This window comes from Camellia sinensis, chromosome 11, assembly GCF_055761805.1.
Source record: "Camellia sinensis isolate YWXY chromosome 11, ASM5576180v1, whole genome shotgun sequence".
NCBI lineage: Eukaryota > Viridiplantae > Streptophyta > Magnoliopsida > Ericales > Theaceae > Camellia > Camellia sinensis.
In genome coordinates, this window is record NC_138971.1 from 99,619,800 (window position 1) to 99,643,109 (window position 23,310).

The window sequence follows — 23,310 nt, forward strand, 5'->3', positions numbered from 1 at the left end:
TTTTGATGAAAACGAAGATGAGGGAATTCATCTGGTTTTGAAAAATATGATTAATCGGGAAGATGAGAGGTTTGTAAAACCCCTTGCTGATGAAATCATTGCTTTTAAAGTGGGTACCGAGAAGGATCCACGTCTGGTCTAAGTCGGGTCCATGTTGTCTTCGGAGGAGCACGAGCGCTTAGTCGCTTTATTAAAAGATTTCAAAGATGTTTTTGCGTGGTCCTATGAAGGCATGCCTATAATCGATCATGACATTGTACAACATCAGATCCCTCTCGACCCTACAGCCCGACCCGTAAAATAGAAGTTGCGGAGAATACGCCCGGATTGGGCTTTGAAGATTAAGGAAGAGGTCACCAAGCAGATCAATGTAGGATTTTTGCTAGTATCTGAGTGTCCAACTTGGTTGGCCAACATCGCCCTAGTGCAAAAGAAAGACGACAGAATTCGAGTGAGTGTGGACTTCAGAGATCTGAATAGAGCCAGTCCGAAGGACGACTTTCCTCTACCGCACATCGAGGAATTAGTGGACTTCACCGCGGGTCATGCATTGCTCTCTTTCATGGACGAACTTTTCGGGTATAACCAGATTCTGATGGCGTTTGAGGATATAGAGAAAATTGCTTTCACTACGCCGTGGGGAACCTACTGCTATCGGGTGATGCCATTTGGGCTAAAGAATGCCGAGGCTACTTATCAATGGGCTGCGACCACTATTCTGCATGATATGATCCACAAAGAGATTGAGGTGTACGTGGACGACATGATTGTCAAGTCCAAGGAAAGAGAGGGCCACTACACCACCTTAAAGAAATTCTTTCATCGGATCAGAGAATATAGACTGAAATCCACATAAGTGTACTTTCGGCGTAACAGTAGGGAAAATGCTGGGTTTCTTGATCGCACAGAGGGGCATCGAGGTAGATCCTTCCAAAATCGAGGCCATCCTAGAAATGCCACCACCAAGGACTGAAAAGGAGGTGTGAGGCTTTCTAGGTAAAGTGCAATTCATAAGACGGTTTATTTTTAAATTAACCATGACTTGTGAACCACTATTTGGTCTCTTGAAGAAGGGAAAAAAGTTTTGATGGGATGATCAATGTCAATTTGCTTTTGAGCAGATCAAGCAGTACCTTCAGAATCCACCTATTTTGTCACCGCCTGAGTCGGAGAAGCTTTTGATTTTCTATCTGTCAGTAACAGACACAACAATGGGATGCATGCTTGCTCAAGAATCTGGGAATAGGATGGAGAAAGCCATCTACTATTTGAGCAAGAAAATGTTGGATTATGAGACCTGCTACACTCCGCTAGAGAAAGCTTGCTTAGCCTTGGTATGGGCTACCAGGAAGTTGAGGCACTATTTGTTAGCTCACTCCGTAATTCTGGTTTTGAGATTAGATCCCATCAAATATCTCTTTGAGAAACCAGCGCTTACAGGTAGGCTAGCCCGTTGGTTGCTTTTCTTTTCTGAATTTGATCTGAAGTATTTCACTCGCAAGTCAGTCAAGAGGAGAGTTGTAGCGGAGTTCGTGGAAGATTACCTAGTGGAAGGGGATGAAGCCGTAAAATACCTGTTCCCAGATGAAGCTATTCCGAAAGTCGAGGAAGAGATTTGGACAATGTACTTTGACGGAGCGTCTAACCAATACGGTTATGGGATAGGGGTATTGCTGATAGCACTCGACAATTCCCATATACCCTTAGCCTTCAAACTCCGGTTCAAGGTATCCAATAACGAAGCAGAATACGAGGTGTGTATCACTGGTTTGGAAGCAGCCTTGGAACTAGGGGCAAAAAGGTTGGATGTTATCGGGGACTCGAATCTAGTTGTGTCTCAGGCAAAAGGAGATTGCAAGGTCAAAGAAGAAAAAATGAAGATCTATCACCAAAGCTTGGATGTTCTGATTCCTAGGTTTGAAAAGCTGACTTTCACACATCTACTGAGAGAGAACAACAGATTTGCTGACGCTTTATCAACTCTATTATCCATGATAGACATCCCGCTTGGAGTCCAAATGCGTCCGATCATCATTGAGCAGAGGTACACGTCGGCCTATGAGACTATCGATGTAATAGATGAAGCACAAGATCAAAACCCTTGGTTCTATGATATCTGGAACTTCTTAGAAAAGGAGGTTTATCCACCAAGGGCAAATACGAAAATAAGAGGGCAATACGGCGGATGGCCGTTCGATTTATCATCTGTGGAGGTAAACTGTATGAAAGAGGTCATCTGGGAATGCACAAGTTGTGTATTGAAGCAGAGGAATCAAAGCGTCTAATAGAGGCCGTCCATGGGGGAGAGTACGAAGCGCACATGAACAGAGTAATGTTAGTCCGAAAGATTCTCAGGCAAGGTTACTACTGGTCTACCATGGAGGAGGATTGTATTGGTTTTGTTCGGTGATGCCACAAATGCCAAATTCATGCTAATCACATGAATATCCCGCGCGTCAAAGCTGTACAACATGACTTCACTATGCCCTTTCTCAGTCTGGGGAATTGACGTCATCGGCATAGTCACACCGAAAAGGTCGAATGAGCATGAATTCATTTTGGTGGCAATTGATTACTTTACAAAGTGGGTGGAAGCTCAGTCTTATGCAGTGTTGAAAGCAGCGCATGTGGCTAAGTTCATCTGAAACAATATCATTTGCCGATATGGAGTCCCAAATGAGATCATTTCAGATAATGGCTCCCACTTCAAGAAAGAAGTGATAAACTTGTTGGAGAAATGCAACGTGGCTTTCCATAAGTCATCTACATACTGTCCGCAAACCAACGGAGCCATTGAGGCCGCTAACAAGAAAATCAAGCATATTTTGTAGAAAAATGGTTGAGACCTACAGGGACTGGCCAGACAAACTGCCATTCGCACTTTGGGGCTATAGAACTTCAATCCAGACGTCTAAAGGGGCAACACCTTACTCTCTTGTCTATGGGATGGAAGCTGTTCTACCAGTCGAAATAGAAGTTCCGTTACCGCGGGTTATGGCTAAGTGTCAAATAGCAGAGGCAGACTGGCAACAGAGCAGGTTCGAGGAATTGATGTTGTTTGATGAGAAAAGCCTGAAAGCATTGTTCCATGTTTAGGGTTATCAACGCAGGATTGCCAGGGCTTTTAACAAGAAGGTTAAGTCCAGGAGCCTTAAAGAAGGGGATTTGGTGCTGAAAGACAATTGAGTTTCCATCCATGACCCTGGGGGCAAGTTCAAATCCAATTGGACTGGTCCTTACATCATCAAAACCATCTGGTTGGGTAGAGCTATTATTCTCATGGACCTGGATGGCCTAGAATTTTCCCAACTGATCAACGTGGACAAGTTGAAGAAATATTATCCCTGAGAGGCTCGCTAGGCCGAAAACCTGGAAGGGCGACCTAGGCAAAAATTAGACCACAAAAAATTAGAAATAAAGAAAAACTGAGCTCGCAAGGTTAAAAACCCTAAAGGGCGACCTTGGCTAAAGTTAGAGTGCAAAAGGAGAGTGTTAATACTCGAGTGAACCTGAACCAAACTACGTAAGGCCTAATTCCTATCTTTGGGATACGTAGGCAACTTCATCTTGAAGTTTGGCCGTAAACACCTTCAACTCAACTATCTTGTCCATGTGTTTAATCAGGTCATCTTTGTCTGTTCTTTATTTGAATGTTCAGTTGTGATCTTTTATGAGAATTGGTTACAGTGCTGAGCAGTGTTATTCAGTTAAGGGGCAATTTGTGATCTTTGGATTCGGGGTTGTACACCTCGAGGATAGATTTTGTGCGTGTCAAGTGATGATCCTTTTCGAAAGTAGTTTTGAAAAGTTTTGATAAAAGTTGATTTTTGCTCAAATTTTACCCTTTACAATTTAGACCATTTTTGGACCAAAAGGAAAATTTTTAGTACTTAACTTTAATTTCATTGATTTCAATACAAAGTTCTCCAACTCTCTATGCAAATCAAAGTTGTTTTTATTACATTCACAAAACTTGAAAAGAAATATCAAAGAAATAAACTAGGGGCATAGATGAGTCAGGTGCTCCTGCGTCTCCCGCTCGTGGAAGCTTCAGATGCTAAAGTGGGCCTGGTTTGTGCCTCATCTTCGAGCCAAGTTAGGCAGTCGCCAGAAAGGGCACAGCTGAAACTAGGGGCAGGAGCCAGAAGCTCTCTCGTTCTCCAAGAAGTGAGGTACCTAGCCAAATACGAACCTCAGATGGGGAATGAAACCGGGTACTCTACCCCCTCCTCTAGGCGAACCTGATCATGTCCAAACTGACATCTGAATCGAAATGAAAAGTAGAATACACAGTGTGTCAGGCTGATCAGCTGAATGCCAGGTTGCCAGGTCATGCTTTAGCTCATTTCGGTCAGATTATACCAGGGGCAACACCAAGCAATGTTAGTAACAGACCCGTTGCACATCCAGTGGCACCACCATCCTTGATCTTGGAAATCCACTAGCTATTGGCGAAAAAAGTATCCTCGGGCTGAGTATGCAAGGCAAGAGTCCACTACCCACAGCTTATCCATTAACCACACTTGGGGAGGGATGAAAGAAAAGAGAGATTAAAGAATTGAAAGATGTATGTTGAGAGAAAAGTGAGGAAAAAAAAAAACAGAGCATGAGTGCTGAGAGATGGGAGAAACACATATTAGAAAGAGTGGGAAACATTACCTGAAGAAGTAGTGGACTTCCTGTGAATTTGCTTGTCTCTCACTGATGGAAGGCGTTTAATCCCATCAGAGTCTCGACCAATATCAAGCCAATACAACTCTTGCCTTCTTTTAGGTTGTCCATGTTGATTAGTTGGGAAAATTCTTGTGAGAGACTCTTGACCAATGCCAAGCCAATGCAACTCTTGCGAGAGACAAGCAAATTCGCAGGAAGTCCACTACTTCTTCAGGGAGTCCACTACGCCTTCCATCTTGGCCTCATTTCCTTCTTGCGCCACTTTAATTAGCCGAATGCTAGACCCTCTGAAACTAGGGGCAAGAAGGAAATGAGCCAACATGCATAAGTAAAGGGCGTGTTGTCAAAAACCCTCCAAAGAAGGTTGCTTCGGTTGCCGACTTCAGAAAATCGATGGATCAGGCCGGGAATATCTAGCTCTCCATTGTGAACTAAGAATCGAGCTTCATGAAGAGTGAGCCCACACATCCGTCCTAAAGCTTGGATATGGCCAAAACAGGGCTGAGGTATGATTTCCTTATCGTGCCGGGATTCCATTAGCGCTTGAAATTCTTCAATTGTCTAGCATATCTCTTGTCCCCCGAAGCTAAAGACTAATGTAATCAGGTTCCAACACCTAACCGTGGCATGAAGGAATGGAAAACAAAGCGGAGAACGGTTCAACGGGAAAAGTGCATTTATGCTGAAACCTCAAAACTTCACCTTTTAAGAGCCATCCAAAGTCGCAAACCAATCTGAGAGTTTTTCGGTGAAAAATGGCTCAATTTGTGAAAAATTTGCAGTTGAAATTAAGAAATTACGAAGCTCAACCTTTTGTAGAAGATAAGGCAGTAAGTGGAAGCCAGGTGTTAACAATATGGAGGTCCTGCACATTGATGGCTGGCAGGTGGCCCGACAGGTTGCCGGCAAGCCACACTGATGGCCGGCAGGCCACCTCTCATGGCTAGCGTGTGGCTAGCAAACCCCATTTATGGCCGACAGTCTCTCACTCTGACCTGCTGTCCTCCTTAGTGCTGAACAATGCTGAAAGCATGTGTTTGTTCTGCTTTCTGTGTGTCTCGAGGTCTTGTTTTGAGTCCTTTTGGTTTTTAGCAAGTTTGTTGAGTTTGTATCTTTGCTGTGTTGTTTTGTTTATCGAGTTGTATGTTGATTTGTTTATTGTGTTGTTTTGTTTATTGAGTTGTACATTGCTTTTCATTTCAGCTGTTGGTCGGTTCATTACCCAATTAAGAATGTTGTGCCAATACAGGTGTTCGGTTTTCATTATCAAATTCAATCTCATTTCCATGCTAAGTGGTGCTCATGATGGAAAATACAACACTTTTTCATAAAACTAGTTTTCATTCCGATCATGGGTTCTTTTACAAGAGTGGAGTACACGTTTTAAAGCAAAACATAACTTCCTAAAGCTATACATGTGCTAATACTGCTAACAAAAAGAAACTAAGCAAAATACAAAAAATCAGTGCTAGTAGCCTCAGGCTCGAGAAGCCCTATTCGTCCTCTTCCTCGGAGGAGAAGACTCTGGGGCACTGTCTCTGTCAGCACCGCTGTCTGAATCTCCCTCTGAACCAGAGTCTGAGTCGGTGCCATCTCCGTAGAGCTCACTTCAGCATCATCTCCACTCCCAGAACCCGAGCCAGTGTCATCATCTCCACTCCCCGATGACTTTGAATATTGATTCGCTGTCACCTCAGAGTCACTCATCTCGGCATCATCATCATCATTCAGAATGGGCTCTGAAGGGCCGCTCTAGGCTCGGGTGCCCCTAGCTCTACCCCAGCCGCGCACCGAAGCCGAAGCCTGTTTCTCTCTCTCTCTCTCTCTCTCTCCCCCTCGTTCTTGCTACCGGAGGAGGTACTGCTGGTGTGGGTGCTATAGCTGCCACTGGTGCCATCGGTATGGATGGAATCTGAAAAGACAGTTGTCACATATCAATTATAGCATGTGTATCAGATGCAAATAGAATGTGCAGAATAAGTGTATCTAGAAATTAGATACAGCGTATGAATACAGTATATGAATGCAGTGTGTGAATACGGTGTGTGATTGCAGTATGTTAGATGCAGTTTCAGTTGGAATGTCAATGTCAGTGTGTTAGTGGAAATTTGATGCCTGAAGTGCAAACTAAAGAACTTACCGGGATACCGTGGAAGCCAAGCAGTGTCTCGCTCCTCTCTACCATCCCCATCAGTGAGGCTATCCGCTCGAGGGCTTGTCCTGTGTGTTCGATCGGTGCCTGCAAATTCATTTGAATGATTAGTATCTGCCATAGATATATCTGAAATGAAATGTGGTGATGCAAGTGTTAAAGTGTGGTTCATACCGAAGTCGGGCTTCTGACCTCGACAAGCTCACGACCAGCCACTGCAGGCTCAATCGGAACCTAGTAGGCATCCCTGATGTGCCACCAGAAAGTCAGTGTGGTGGGAAGCTTTGGCCAATCAGCCCTCTGCCTCGCCCAGGAAGCTCCTCTACCACGAGCCCTGCTCGCCCGAGTCACTCAAGCTCTCTCTCTCTCTCGCGGTAGGCGCTCTTGCCTCCTCAGCTCCACGAACACCGGTCAGAGGCGGTATCAAATATGTCTGGATGAAAGCTGCATAGTCGCCCTCTGCTCGGAAGTAGTCGGCGTACAGGCACACCATGAACTGGATAACCACCTCAACAGATAGGCTGTCTGTGGACCGCATGGACTCGGACAAAGCCCTTGAGATGATTGAGTTGGGAAGGCCCATAATCTGGCGCACAAAGTGCTCGACCAAGAACTAGGCCCGACAGACTGGGCCCTCGAGTAGAATGCAGTAGCGGGAGATGGCGCAGTCCCTGGCATACTGGTCCTGGACCCCTATGGCATCAAGGACCATGGCTGTCTCATAATCTACAAATAGAGGTTGTATAGATGATTAGTCGCTATCAGTTGCTAAAAATGAATCAGAACGGTGATAAAGCAAAAATGACTGTGTTTCGGGTTACCTCATAGGCAGCTACTGTGTCGAAGTATTGCCTGAAGAATGTGAAGGACTCGCGGGTCCTACGGCAGAGCCGACCGTCATATATCTGTGAATAGAGAACTGTCAATGGAAGCTCCTCTACAGGCTCTGAGGTGAGAGTCGAGAAATATGCGTACACCCATAGCTACAGGAAAATGCAATGACATGTAATCAATATAGAATTGAGTAGATGCAGAAAGTGCAAAACAGAAAGCACAGTGTATGAACAATGTCTAAACAGGTACAGAAAGTGCAAAACAGAAAGCACGTGTGTTGAAACAGATGTAAAGCAGAAATTGTAAAGAAATTGTAAAGTGCAAAGAGGGAACTGAGATGTGTACCTCCCAGGCTCGTCGGTAGCCTCTAATCAAGTCTCCCCGCAGACGGGAGGTGGAGCTCATGTATTCCTATAGCATGGTAAGGCCGCCTCCACCCTAGTCGTAAAAACGAATCTGAGAGAGGATCACCAGGGCACTCAGCAAATGTAGGCCTACGGTTTTCCACTTGTTCGAAAACAAGGTGGTATCGAAGACGAACATCAGGAAGCCCTTGGCGTACTGCTTGACCTCCTCTATCGTCTCGGGCTCGGTCCCTCTGAATCGCTCAGTGAACCAAGTGTATCTGACCATCCCCGTTTGGTGTATGGGTGGGTGTGCTCCTAGCATCTCAAACCAAGCCGCCTCCCACTCCTCCATATCTGTTTCAAGAGGGATTGGATCACCCCCTACCTGTAAGCCAGTGATCATGGCAAAGTCGTAGGGAGTCATTGTCATCTCCCATGTGGTGAAAAAGTGGAAGGGGTTGGTGGTGTCCCATCACCGCTCCACCATTGCTCCCAAGAGAGGACAGCTCGCGGTGACTAGTGTCAGGCTAGAGCAGAATATGCCAAATCCAGTCTCTTCTACGATGTCACGAACTCCAGCTGGGAGCTCGTCAAACCAATCTCGGGCGATCGTAGCACTGTACCCTCAGAAGGCACGACCCTCGTCCTGTGGCAGAAAACAAATGTAAAAGGTAAAGAATAGTTAGATAAAAGTAGTGCATGAAATGCAGACAGCAAAAAAAGTAGTGCAGGAAATGCGAGTTAAGAGAGGCAAAAATGCATGAAAATAGTGTTCGTACCTCTACGATAGTAGCTGATAGGTGGGAAGCTAGCTCCCTCAGTAGAAGGTCCTCTGGCGCACCGCGAGCGAACTAGGTAAAACGTTTGATGCCTCCAGAGGTGGGCAATATGTGTGTCTGAAGATGATATCTCTCCGGATCGAAAGGTCGTACCATCAGTGGTAGCGGCTCTGGCTTGGCCTCTGCCTCGAACTCTGCCTCAAGGTTGGCCCCAAGGTTAGCTGCTGGCTCCTCTACATCGGGAACATGTAGAACTAGTGGGGAATCTCGGAAGGACCCCCATCATTAGGAATCTTGTCTGTCATCTGGAAATGGGTGCGAAATAGGTGAAAAAGTGAAGAAGAAGGGTAAACTTGGAAAAGTCAAACCCTAGGAGAGAGAAAATGAAGGAAAAAGTCAAAGCCGCGAAAAGTGCACAAAACTCGAGAGAAACTTGAGGGGAATAAGCCTAGAATGGTGGAAATGAGGAAAGAAACACCGAAATCAAATTTCAATCAGTTCAAAGTGAAGTAAACAAAGAGGGTTTAGCGAATCAACTTCGTGTGGGGTGTTGGAAAACACGTAGAAGGCACAAATCTAGAGAGAAGGAGTGTCTAGAGAGAGATGGGGAAACATTTCAGACATAGGGTTATAAGGAAATGGGCCCTAGTTGCTCATACTTAAAGACCCGAGGCTAAATGACCAAATAGCCCCGAATCCGCCATCGTTGGCCGGCAGGTGGCCGGTAAGGCCCACTGATGGCCGTAAGGCTCACTAGTGGCCGGCACCTGGCCGACGGGCTTTCCTTGTGGCCGGCAGCTTCTCTTAGGGTCCTGATGATGTTTTGTGTCCTTGGTTTTGCAGAATTGAAGGGATTGTTCACTGTTTGGTTCGGATTGTCTCCATGGAAGCTCAAAACTGTGTTTTCGGTACGCGATGTTCATCACTTTTCAACATGAACGAGGTGTATCCTTTAAACATATTGTAACTTTTCTGAGAGGTGAATCGGAAGTTGCCATTGAATTTATTTTCATCAAATTATGCATGGTATTTTGCATAGAACATGCATTTCTTATTTGTTGTTGCATGGAACATGCATTTGACTTTGTGGCATAGAATATGCATTTCACATATGTTGTTGTAAGATGTGCATCTCACGGGAATTGCATGCATAGAATTTGCATTTGCTGTTGAATCATGCATGGAATATGTGTTCGTTTTGAATCATGCACGGAATATGCGTTTGTTTTGAATTATGCGTAGAATGTGCACCCGCTCTTGTATCACCCATAGAATATGCTCCCGAGACATCCTTCATTTCCCGAGGTGGAGCAGCTAATTAGCTTAGTTTAATTACTTAGTTAAATTATTGGTTGCAATTGTTTTCTAATTATTTAATCAGTTAGTTAGCTAATTAGTTCATTTGTTGTTGTAATAACTAGTTAATTTAGCTAGTCATTTATTTTGGTTTGTAATAATTAGCTTAGCTTAATTAGCTTAAGTAGCATAACTTAGATTAGCTTAGCCTAATTATTCATTCGGACTCTTATTCGTGAGAGCATAATGTAATAATGTGTATGTCTTCTAACCTCATGTCTTTCTCCCTTTTATGTACTAGTTTTTGATGGTTAGATTAGGGACATGTTTCAATTAGCATATCTTATGCCTGCATCCATCCATCTTGTATCGCATGCACTGAGGCACGTCGTATCATTCAAACTGCATTGTCATTTCAATACATTATTTGAATATGTGTTTAATCGCATGTTATCAAAATTACCTCATATACCATATTACTAGCCGAGTCTATTAATTGCATTCTTCGAATGCGTTGCATTAGACATTTAACATAGTTAGGAATCATGCATATTTTTCTAACTCATATCTTCTTAGCTTGGACTACTAGGTGAGCTTTTAGTGCTTTAGCATACTCTCATAAGTGTAAGTGATTGCCATGACTAGCATGCTTGCCATGAGGCTAAATGCTTAATTGCTATAACTGCTTGAATGCCTGTGGATAAAGGCTTGTTGCTTGAATTGGAATGATTCAATGAATGTACATTTTAAGCTCACTTTGTTGAGTGGCAAATTTGCAAACTTTAAGCCCACTTGAGGTGGCAAATTCAAACCCCTTTCGAAAAACAAACATCAAATTGAATTGTTCCAATTCTTGCAATTTTAGTCTATACTTGCTTGTGCGCATCACATAGCAATGCTAGCCTAATAAACTAGAACAAGAGCATATATTTTACATAAAAATCATATCAAGATTGGTAGAGGCCGATCTTTGATCGGGTGAGCGGGGGTGCTCAATTCATAAACTTCCCCTCTTATACCTAAGTTGTCGAGCTAAGGTAACTTTGGTGATTACGGACACGTGGCCTTTGGCACGAGTCATGGGTTTCCTAAATTTCTCCAAAACAAAATATTTAGGTGGCGACTTTGTATCTGGAAAAACAGTCCAGTTTTGGCAATATTGATTCAAAATCGATTTTCCAAAAGATTCGTCGGATTTGGACTCTTTGGGGTTTATCAATTTCACATTGCACTTGTGAGATTAGATTCAGAACCGCGGGAGTCCGAACTGTAGGGCTTTCTTCTGAGCTATCGAAAGGGGACGCGTAAAAGCCGAGCTACAGCCCAAACCAATTATTATCTTACACCTTTTTTAGCCTCAATTTTATTACTTCATTTTAGATTACCAACCATTCTTTAATCAATTAAGTCCAAAGGTGAATTTAAGTCCTGTAATGGAAAGAGGGCTCGAACTAAAAGTTGTTTTGGGTATGAAAGAGACAACATACCGTTAGTAATGAAGCCCCCAAAGGGATTAAACCATTAAGCATGGCACCTTAATCTCATGCTTAAACAGACAAATAATTTGAAACCACTTTCAAAGCAAAGAAAAAGCCAAGAAAGGAGGGAGGTTGCAGAGGTGATTAAAAGTGATCACAAGTATGGAAAGCCATAAATAAACACAATCAACTAAAATAAGATGGTCCTAAAACACCAAACTCACGAGGACAATTACACTATAAGCATGCAAAACAAAGCTCAAATGCAAAAACTTAAAGACAATCCTAAACTAGTCCTAAATAAGTCCTAACACATGCTGGAATTAAGACAAAAATGGCTAGAATAATAAGCTAAAACATGGATCATGCTAGGCTAGTAAGCAAAACACAAGGAGGGAGGCTAACCCCTTCAATTTTGGACCTTAAAACATGATTTTAGCCATTGAAATAACTCTGAAAATCAGTGTTTAAAAGCTCAAAAAAAGATAGTGCAAAGGTGGAAAACACAAGGGTAAAGGCCTTGAGAGCAAGGTGTAAAGAAGGGTGAACCACTCATCAACCTTTATTTGCCTTAAAACCCAAGTTTCAGCCAAACAATACAAAGTTTTTACAGCTCAAAAATAGTTGGAAAATTGTAGGAAAAAAAGTAGACAAAGCAAGTAAATAGACAAAGCTTTATACCTTTGAAGATGAGAACCAATTCTAGGCAATAAAACTAGGCAAACACACCCTCAAGAACTCAAACAAGGCTCAATGATACGTCACCTCAAAGATGGAGAGGTTTTGTTAAGAGTTTATAGGCAAAGGTGAAGGATATGTTGGCAAAGGTTAAGAAATTTGCAAGAGAGAGAGAGGAAAATTTTTATTCTAATTTTTTTTTCGAACCTCAAAGCAAGAGGGGAGGTCCTCTATATATAGAAAACATGAATCTCCCTAAGAAACATCCAGCTATACACTTTGAAGCATATACAAGCATCTGTGCAAACAGCTGGCACATCTATCACAAAATATCTGCAAAACATATTGGTGGCCGTGATGTGGCCGGAACCCAGAAGTGATGGCCGGCAGGCCATAGTAGTGGTTGGCAGATCACCAGAGGTTGCAGGCTTGAAGATCCAAGGTTTTGGTCCAAAAACAAGGCAACAATGGTGTAGGATTTGGAAAGCTTAAAGTTGTGGCATTCCACTGAGGACTTTGAGTACTTGACAAGCATATACACTCATCATTGGATGTGCAAGCGATGACGTCCAAGTCGTAAGGGCCGTAAAAAATGGGGTGCCTACAGGAGGCTAATTTAGAAATAAACCTTCTTATGAATTGCACTTTCCCTAGAAAGCCTCGCACCTTATTTTCAATCATTGATGGGGTATTTGTACGATGGCCTTGATTTTGGATGGGTTAACCTCGATTCCTTGTTGCGTGATTAAAAGTCCCAGCATCTGCCCTACAATTACCCCAAAAGTACATTTTTGCAGGTTCAGTTTTAACTTATATATCGAATTCTTTCGAAGAACCTTCTCAATGTTTCATACTAACTTCCTCGTCCCTTGGACTTGACAATCATATCATCGACGTACACTTCAACCTCATTGTGAATCATGTCATGCAATATGGTGGTTGCTGCTCTCTAGTAAGTGGCTGTGGTATTTTTCAACCCTAATGGCATAACTCGATAACAGTAAGTCCCCCACTGAGTGATGAATGTCGTCTTTTATCTGTTATCAAGCGCCATGGTATTCGATTATACCCTAAAAATCCATCCATGAACGAAAGTAGGACATGACCTGTAGTGAAGTCTACCAATTCATCAATGTACGATAGCGGGAAATCGTCTTTGGGGGAAACCTTATTCAAATCTCTAAAACCAACACAAACTCAAATTCTGCCATCCTTATTTGAAATTAGTACGATATTTGCTAACGACGCCGAATATTTTGACAGAATCAAGAATCCTGCATTGATGTGCTTAGTGGCCACCTCTTTAATCTTCAACGTCCAGGTTGGTCAAATTTTGTGAAGCTCCTGCTTAGAAGGTTTGGCTTGGCGATCGAAAGGGATCTTATGCTAGACAATCTTCGGGTCGATTCTAGGCATGTCTTCATAGAACCACACAAAAACATCTTAAATTCTTTTAACAAAGTGACTAATCACTCGCGTTCCTCTGAAGACGGTATGGAACCAATCTAGACCAAGCAAGTATCCTTCTTAGTACCGATATTAATTGGAACATTCTCATCCATCAAAGGTTTTGCATGCCTCTCTTCCTCCCAATTAATCAAAAATTTCAAAACCCGAGGAATTTCTTCCTCTTCATTTCATCAAAATTTTGAAAATTTTGGTCCATGCAATAAATCAAGGGCACAGAAAAGTAAGCACAATTCCCATGATTCTCATTCATTAAGTCTAGCTCAGTAGATACAGTGGACTCAAAACAAAACAGAAAGGACGACCGAGACAAGACAGTGACCTCTAGGTTATCAACCCCAGAACAAACTAACTCAGAACTACCAAAAGAACTCGAGTCTAACTTCAACTCTACAAGCTTGGTAGTGTCAAACTCGGACTCACTATCAGATATAGACTCCCTGATACAACCCTTCTCGAGTTGCCAAGTCAAACGAGGTGCCTTAGATGCATCCAAGATGAGATCACTGCAATCTGTGGACGATCCTTCTCCGATCACAAAAATATTGGCATTCACAAAACCCTATAACTCGGTGTTACCCTTACAATCAGCCAGTGTCAACTCGACTTTGTCCCCCTCCATTTTGCCTAGATAATTGCTCTCGTCTCGATCTGTTCCACTTTCAAAGTTTGCTTTCTCATCTTTATTTTTAGACAATTGGTGGTTAAAGAAAACCATAAATTCGGGAGACGGTCCTTTGTCTCGGGGTTCCCCCATGGTTAAAGAAAACCACATAAGGGGAAATCATCTCCTTCTTTGACAAAATGATCATTGGTGGTTCCTCGTATTGGTTTGTGCTTCAATTAGTATTATTTGCCGGCCCTCTTAGCTTTGGCCTTTTCTCTCACCTTATCTCCCCTTTTCTTCGAAACATCTTTCGTGGGTCTGTACCCTAACCCAAAGGAATGAGGATTATGGGTAACTTCCTTTGCTATAGTAATACCTTTCCTTCCACTTCCTTTCAAGACCCATCCCCAAAATATGTCCTAGCTTGCTTATGAAGGAGATTGACTGAGTACTTAGGTACATTCCATCTTTATCTTTCATGATAATTCAGACTAATTGAGCCTCGGCTAAAGTGAATCCAGAAAGAAAAATGTCTTCTTCCCCATGATCTGTCTTGAATAATAGGGCTGTAACGTCGGGTAAAGGATGGATAGATAAATTTCCAAAGACAAGTGGCGATCCCTCCAGCATGCAGGTATTTGACTAGTTGATCCATTATAGAGGAGAGAGCTTTTGTTTGATGTAACCAAGGCCTACCCAATAACAAATTAATGGTCACCAGCACATCCATGATGTGGAACTCAGTTTCGTGCTTAGATGGTCCCACAAGAATCTGTATTTTAATGATGCCCAAAACATTCTGGCTAGTATTGTCATATGCTCGAATCAGCTAATTTGTTAGTACCAAGTTTGCTGGCTTAAACCCTATTGCGTAAGCAGTGCGTGAACGTGTAGCTCGACTTTTCGTGCCCCCTTTCAGAAGACGAATAAGCCCTACAGTATTGGACTCCTACGGTTCTGAATTTGATCTCACAAGTGCAATGTGAAATAGATAAACACCAAAGAGTCCAAGTCTGGAAAATCTTTTGGAAAATCGATTTTGAATAAAATTGCCAAAAATGGACTGCTTTGCCAGACACAGAGTCGTCACCTAATTATTTTTGGAAAATTTAGGAAACCCATGACTCGTGCCAAAGGCCATGTGACCATTATCACCACGATTGTCTCAGCTCAGGAACTTAGATAGGAGAGGGGAAGGTCATGAATTGACCACCCTCGCTCGCCCGATCAAAAATCGGCCTCTATTAATCATGATGTGAATCTTATTTACATTATATGCTCTTGTTTCGATTATTAGGCTAGCATTACTATGTGATGCGTACACACACAACTATAGACTAGCTTGCAAAAATTGGAACACTTGATTTCATGTTTGTTTTTTAAAAGAGTTTGCGAATGTGCCACTTGAAAAAGTGGGCTCAAATGTACATGAATCAAACAATCCCAATTCAAGCAATTAGCCTTCATCCACAGGTATTCAAATAGTTTATCATTTAAGCAATTAGTCTCAGGGCAAGTATGCTAGACATGGCAATAGTCACATTCATGCAATATGCTAAAGCACAAAAGAGCTCACATAGTACTCCAAGCGAAAAAGATGAAAGAGTTAGGAAAAATGCGTAATCCTAACTCTGCAATGTGACTAATGCAACACATGCGATATGCAATCTAAATTGGTTCGGCTACTTAACATAACATGTGAATCAATTTGATAGCATGCAGTCTAAGCACGTTCTAAAAAAAGAGTTAAATTAACAGTGCAAGTTAGAATGATGAACCGAGCCTTGATGCATGCAAGACAAGTGGATGCAAGGCATGAGAGATGCTAAACAGAACATGATGCCCCAAACTAACCAACATAAGCTAGTAAATAAAAGGAAGAAAGACGTAGGGTTGGAAGACATACACATTATTACAAGTTTGCGCCCTCACGCAGGAGGGTCTGAATAAACTAACTAGCTAAGCTAATTACTACGAATTAACTGACTATTACAAAATGAATTTAAACTATGCTAGCTTAATTATTACAACAACAAATTAAATAACTAGTCTAGGAATAATTAGAACACAAAACAAACTAAATATTTACAAGACAAAACTAACTAGCTACAACTAATTAGCTACAACAAATAACTAAGCTAAGTAATTAGATTAAACAGCCTTGGAATGCGAGCAGTGCTCATGCACGCGCGCAGATTTCCACCCGAAAAAGCCATTGTTCTGCTGCCAGAAAGCCTTTGTTGCACAATTAGAACACTTGCACTATTTTCACCTCAAAACCAACTTTGTTCTACTTTAAAAGTCCACTACTCCATTTGACAAAAGTGGCCGACAGGCCAGAAGTGGTGGCCTGCCGGCCATAAAATCCTGGTTCCTCCTGCTGCAACAGAAAGCAAAGGGAGTACAACCAAGGTGTTCTCAAGGGTTGTTTGCACAACTTACCCCTCCTTATCATCAAACAACTCAAAGGAGTGGTAAGTTTTCACTATTACAAAAATAGTTAAAGATCTTACTTTTATTGGAAGTGTGATAAAAAAAATTAGATTGATATTTTAATCACACTTAATTTGATTGAGTGTGATAATATTTATTTTTTATGTCACTTTTCAATTAAGTGTGATTATATATATATTTTTTAATCACACCTTCTAATTAAAAGTGTGATTATATATACACTACTACTTTTTAATCACACTTTTTAAACAAGTGTGATTATATATATATATATATATATATTTTTAATCACACATTCTAATTAAAGTGTGATTATATATACACTACTACTTTTTAATCACACTTTTTAAATAAGTGTGATTATATATATATATTCTTTAATCACACATTCTAATTAAAGTGTGATTATTTATATATTTTTTAATCACACCTTCTAATTAAAGTGTGATTATATCACTACTACAAAAACAGTTAAAAATCATACTTTGACAAATAAAAATATCTCACTTTTATTGAAAGTGTGATAAAAAAAAATTAGATTGATATTTTAATCACACTTAATTTGATTGAATATGATAATATTTATTTTTTATGTCACTTTTAAATTAAGTGTGATTATATGTATATTTTTTATTCACACTTTTAATTAATGTGATTGTATATATTTTTGAATATATTGTTTTTATATAATAATATATCCCAAACTGGTGCCTTTTTCTCTTCCATTAATCTCAGTAGGCAAAACAAGATTGAATTTGTAAGGACAAATCGTTTTGAGACTTTTTCCAAATAAAACCCTAGCACCTCATTGTATGCTCAATGTCAACATCTCTTCAGCCTCTTCCAATCTCCCTCACAGTGGACTTGCCATTCCTTCTTCCTTACAAAGGTATGGTCTCTCTCTCTCTCTCTCTCTCTCTCTCTCTCTCTCTCTTTCTCTCTCTCTCTCTCTGTGTGTGTTGTTTAATGGTGGGGTAAGGGTTTTCGGTAATGTGGTGGCGCCGTGATGGGGATGGAATGGTGTAACGGGACGTGTGGTGTGAGAGGAGGGCTAGTGGTGCTATAGTAGGGGACGAAAAGGGCGGGCATTTCAGATTTGTGGTGGAGAAAAAGAGTAATTTTGCGGTTATAGATAAGAGGGAAAGAGGCAATGGATCTATGGTAGTAGAGGGTTGGAGGGGCTGTGGCAAGGGGCGGAAGGGGAAGTGTAACCAGGTGGGATAGGGGTTTCTAAGGGGAATGCAGAGGTTGGAGAGCTAGAAGAGGGTTGGGAAAGGGAGATGGTGTAAAAGCCATTCTTGTGTTTGATAAAATACCTATGTGAAACATTGCCATATTGTTGGGTATTTTAGAGTTGAAGGGTCATTTCATTATCTTGTGTGGAGAATCCTTAGTGCACCAGGTTTGAGTTGTTAAGTTTGAAAAAATTTCCATCACAAATCCAAGACTTGTATTTCAATTCTCCTTCGTTACATTGTAAAATTGATATATTTTTTTAAAATGTATTTTATGGCTTAATATTGATTTCTTCTGTATTGTTATGCATGAAGTATTAAGATATGAACATTCCGCCGCCCCTTACCACACCCCCAGATGACCACCTCTGTATCTTTTTTTTTTTTTTTTTTTTTGGACCTGTACACCATTAGTGTTACTGTCATCATGTTCAACATGTATGAATTGACCAACTTGGAGTTTACTTCTCAGTCAGCTGTATCATTTCAGCCGTAATGACATCAAATTTTAACTTTTGGGAGTCTTGAGAAGGAAATTGAGTTATTCTTGAACTGCCATCAAGACAATAAACTTATTATGATTGGTGCGAATCATTTGAGGTTTTTTTACCAGTCATAAGAACTGTATATGACCACGTGCTAGTTGTCCAGGAAGCATGTTTGCCATTATTATGAGTACCCCTCTCTAATTTCTGAACAGACTGTATAAAGCATTCCAGGGAATAGGAAATATTCCATTTCTCACATGGCATTTGAAGGTGGAAGTATATTATTTAAAATGGAATCACTACATAAACGTACACACAGAGATAAACAACTGCAGAACGTATAGAATATCTTTTCTGGAGACCTAATACCGTGCAAAAGAGAATTGAAATCAAGAAACAAAGTAGCAACCGAAATTATAGTCACTCACACATTGATCTTGCAGCCTGTGGATTACGAGCCTCCATTCTTCAGAAGCAGCTCAGAACAAGAAGCTTATAATCCATGGACAAAAAATCCTCTGAAAATGGAGGTTGGGGATGTCAACAGCAAGCATTTTGTATTAGCTCTCAAGTTAAGGATAGAATATTGTAGGAACACTTGGTCCCTTGTTCGAAAATTTTAAGTTGATGTTTGTTAAGAGTGTGCTCGATCCTTGTGAGGATGAAAATGATGACATTCAAGATGATGATGTGAGCTTGGGGGCTGATTCTGTACAAATGGAGTGTTCTAAATCTGACAGTGAGGTGATGAGTTAATGTTACATTTGTTTTTGGTTCTCAATAAGCTAAAATACATGCTATAAACTTCATTTACCATACAGTAGAAATGCTTATAATAAACCAATTGTCAAAATTTGCAACTCATTTTAGATTGGCCTTTCGGAAGATGACCGATACATAGTTGCACCAAAAGGTAATTATGTGCTTTTCTATTTGGCTGTTCAGCTTGTTTACACGTTGTTTGTTTTCAGTAGTTTTTCAAGTTTGAACTGTGAATAACTAGTAGTTTTTTTGACAGATAAGCAATGGGCTAATGAAAATGGTGGGATGGTTGATGAAGGTAAATTCTGTTAGAAATATTATAGTTTTGTATGAGAAAAAATTCAGGGCATATCATAATCTATAATATAATGTCCAATGTGCAGATGATACTCAAGATCCAACAGAAGTTGAACAACAATTAGATCGGGTAAAGGACTGGATCAGCTGTTATCACCTTGAGACTATTGAACTCATCAATGTCCTCTCAAATTTTCGCAGCATCTCATTGGTAAAGACCTTTACTTGGTTAAGTGGTGTTAAAGATCAATGTTGGTTCAACTGACTATATTCAATTTATTTTGAATCTGACAATTTCTTAATTTTGTAATGTTATGATATTGGTATGCAACTTTATGGTTGCAGGATTTGATTGAAGGTAAATGACGATTTGACACAGGTTGAAACTTGTAAAAGAAGGCATCCAATCCTGCGTGGTTGCACATTTTAAACTGTAGAATAAATTTGAAATTTCATTTTTTAAGTGGTTTTCAGAAATTATGGACAAGCTAGTTAAGAAATGTATTCTATCTAAGGACGGAACAGACTGTTACACCATTGACAAACGAAAGGTAGTTCATTTCTTTTCATTCAATTTGAATTTTGTGTCTTTGTGTTATTATAGTCTCAAGTGTTCGTTTATTTTTTTTTTTGTAACAAAACCACAATTGTAGAAATTTGACTATGATTTCAATCCTATAAAGGAAGAAATGGTTGGCCAAGTTGTCCTAAGCAAGAAAGCTTAGCAGGATATTGGTGAAGATCACATGTACATGAAGGTAAGTGTAATAATTTTTTTCTTCTTAATGGAATAAGTTTTAGGCCTCTAAGCTGACTTATTTGTTTAAGTAGTTTATCTCCTAACAAAAAATGTCACACTAATTACATTCCACATTTTTTCCCTTTCCTATTTTTTGGTTTTTATTTACGTTTTAGGTTCTTATTTGCTGGGAATCTTAGAGCTTCCTGGGCCCTTTAAGTCCCCTCATTGTTCTTAACCATTTGCACTATGTAGAGAAACCATGACCAACAATTTACAGATACCTGCTTATAAGTGAACCTACTAATCTTATAAGTTTATTTTCTCCAATTTTGCAATTAACCTTAATATCAAAAAATAATAGCAGTGGCATAAAGAGTGATGTAGTGATAGTGTATTCACGACTTTGCTTTGCGTATGGACAAATTACCATGAGCTAATTCTGGTTAAGTTGAAAACTAATTTGGGTCATGGTAGTTATATAACTATTCTAAGCCTTCCCTCCTTTAAACTTGTTCTCTTTTGTGCTCTTTTCTTCTTCTTTTCTCTTTCATCATTTCGTCTCTTTCTTCTCTTTCTATTCACTCTCTATTTATATTTTTTCTTATTTGAAAACAGATACACCAGCACATAATTGTTAAAATCTTGGTGGAATTGCTCAACACTTGGAATTGTGGGGGATTGTTCATTTGTTTATTCTTTTGGAGTTGACCCATCTTGACTTGGTATATTAATTGCTTTTCTTTCTCCACCTTGATTTGAGCTTAATTTTTGTTGGGATTTAGTTTAGTTTACTCTCGCTGTTGATGTGTTGCTATAATAATTTTTTGATAAAATCTTTTCAAGGCTATGATTTACTAATATGTGTTTATATATATTGTTCAATCATGCTGCATATATGTATGTCATATTTATATATAGTAATACAAACATTTTATACTAGTAATAATCAAATTCGTTATTTCTTTTCTATTGATACAGGGGATGAAGAGTCAGTGTAACGAGAAAATGTCCGATTTTGTCTTTTGTAAGACAAAAACAGTCTCTACAAAAATAGTTTATTCGTATGCTTCTAATGGTTTCTAAATTAATTTGTTTTTCTATTTTTCAGGTCAGAAATTTTCTGGAGAGATGCAAAATATGGTCAAAGAATTCAAGAACTTAGTTTTTTCAAGTTTTTTTTTTTTTAATATATGTAATCACAGTTAAAAACTTTTTATTAATTTCTTTGTATATACTTTTGAATATTTAACTTTCATTTATGAAATATATGACGTTATTCCATTCAATATATGGTTGTGATTCAAAATATAGTATACAATTTGTATTACATTTTCCAAATGCGCGTACAAAAATAATATTGATTATTCTTGAAATATGTCGAATTCTTTTTTTTTTATCACATGTTTTATTAGTTATTAATCACACTTAAAAGATGTGATCTAAATGTTTTTAATCACACTTAAAATGTGTGATTTAAATGTTTTTAATGACACATAAAATGTGTGATCTAAATGTTATTAATCACACTTAAAAGGTGTGATCTAAATGTTTTTAATCACATTTAAAAGGTGTGATCTAAATATTATTAATCACACTTAAAAGATGTGATGAAAGCATTTTTTCATGACACTTAAAAAGTGTGATTAAAAATGACCCCTTTTAATCACACTCTCAAAGACCACACTTTAATAAAACTTAAAAGGTGTGATTAAAAAACATACATCACACAAAAAAAGTGTGATCTTTATTTGTATTTGTAGTAGTGTTAATTCACAAACCATCAATCGATGCAATTTCATTGCATGATGGCCTATGAACCAAAGGATACAATCTCAATAAATGCAACATAGAAAAGACTCCCATACCTCATCCCTATCATGAACTAATCAAGAGAAGTGATTGACATTGACTCTTGAACCATTTACATCACTAACAAGTATGAAACGATTCGAGACTCAAGGGTTCAATTAACGTCCGATTGAACCCTAACCAAGTTATTAGCTTGCATCATTTTTAGTCATCATTTTAATACTCCATTTTAATTACCAACCATTCCTTAGTAAATTAAGTCTAAAGGTGAGCCTTATGTCCTCTAATGGAAATGAGCACCAAACCAAGAGCTGTTTTAGGCATGAGAGAAGTGTCATGCCATTGGTAGTGAACCTCCAAAGGGATTAAACCATTAAGCACAAGGCCTATATCTTAAGCTTAAACAAACAAGTGGCTTGAAATAACTGAAAAAGCAAAGCAAAAGCCAAGAAAGGAGAGAGGTTGCTGAGGTGATTAAAGGTGATCACAAGTATGGAAAGCTTGAAATAAACACTATCAACTCAAATAGGTTGGTGGCTAAGGCCTAAACCACCAAGCCTATGAGGACAATTACACTACAAGCTGCAATACAAAGCTCAAATGCAATGAACCACTAAAAACAACCCTAAAACAGTGCTAAATTAGTCCTAAAATATGCTAGAATTAAGAAAAAAATAGCTAGAATAATAAGCTAGAATATGTAGCTATGTAAGCTAGTAAGCAAGCACAAGGAGGGGATGCTACCCCCTCCATTGTTGAGACTTCAAAACAACATTTTGGCCACTGAAAAAACTTTGAAAATCAGTATTTAAAAGCTCAAAAAAAGGTGACAACAAAGTGGGAAACACAAGGGTAAAGGCCTTGGAAGCTAGGTAGAAGGAATGGTGAGCCACCCCTCCACCCATTTTGGCCTTAAACCACAAGTTTCAGCCCAAAATTTCAGAGTATAAATAGCCCAAAAACAGTAGGCAAAATAGCAATTAATGCAAAAAATAAACCAAGACTTATACCTCTTGAAGAGAATAGCACTTTCCAAGCAACAAATCAATATTTATACACCCTTAAGAGCTCAAAGTAAGCCTAAAAGTGCCTCAGCTTCAATACCACAAGGTTTGGTTTAGAGTGTATAGGCAAAAGTTTAGAAATTTGCAGGAGAGAGAGAATTGTAGAGAGAGAGAGAGAGAGAGAGAGAGAGAGAGAGAGAGAGAATT

At 39.8% G+C, this 23,310-nt stretch overlaps 1 non-coding gene across 1 annotated transcript; it reads left to right on the forward strand.

The window, feature by feature from the left end:
* The first annotated feature begins 17,460 nt into the window (after positions 1–17,460).
* Positions 17,461–21,576, forward strand: LOC114269310 (uncharacterized). Its single transcript, XR_014344267.1, has 4 exons — positions 17,461–19,549; positions 19,635–19,759; positions 20,023–20,306; positions 20,906–21,576. It is a non-coding gene; the product is annotated as an uncharacterized LOC114269310 (transcript).
* The last annotated feature ends 1,734 nt before the right edge of the window (positions 21,577–23,310 follow it).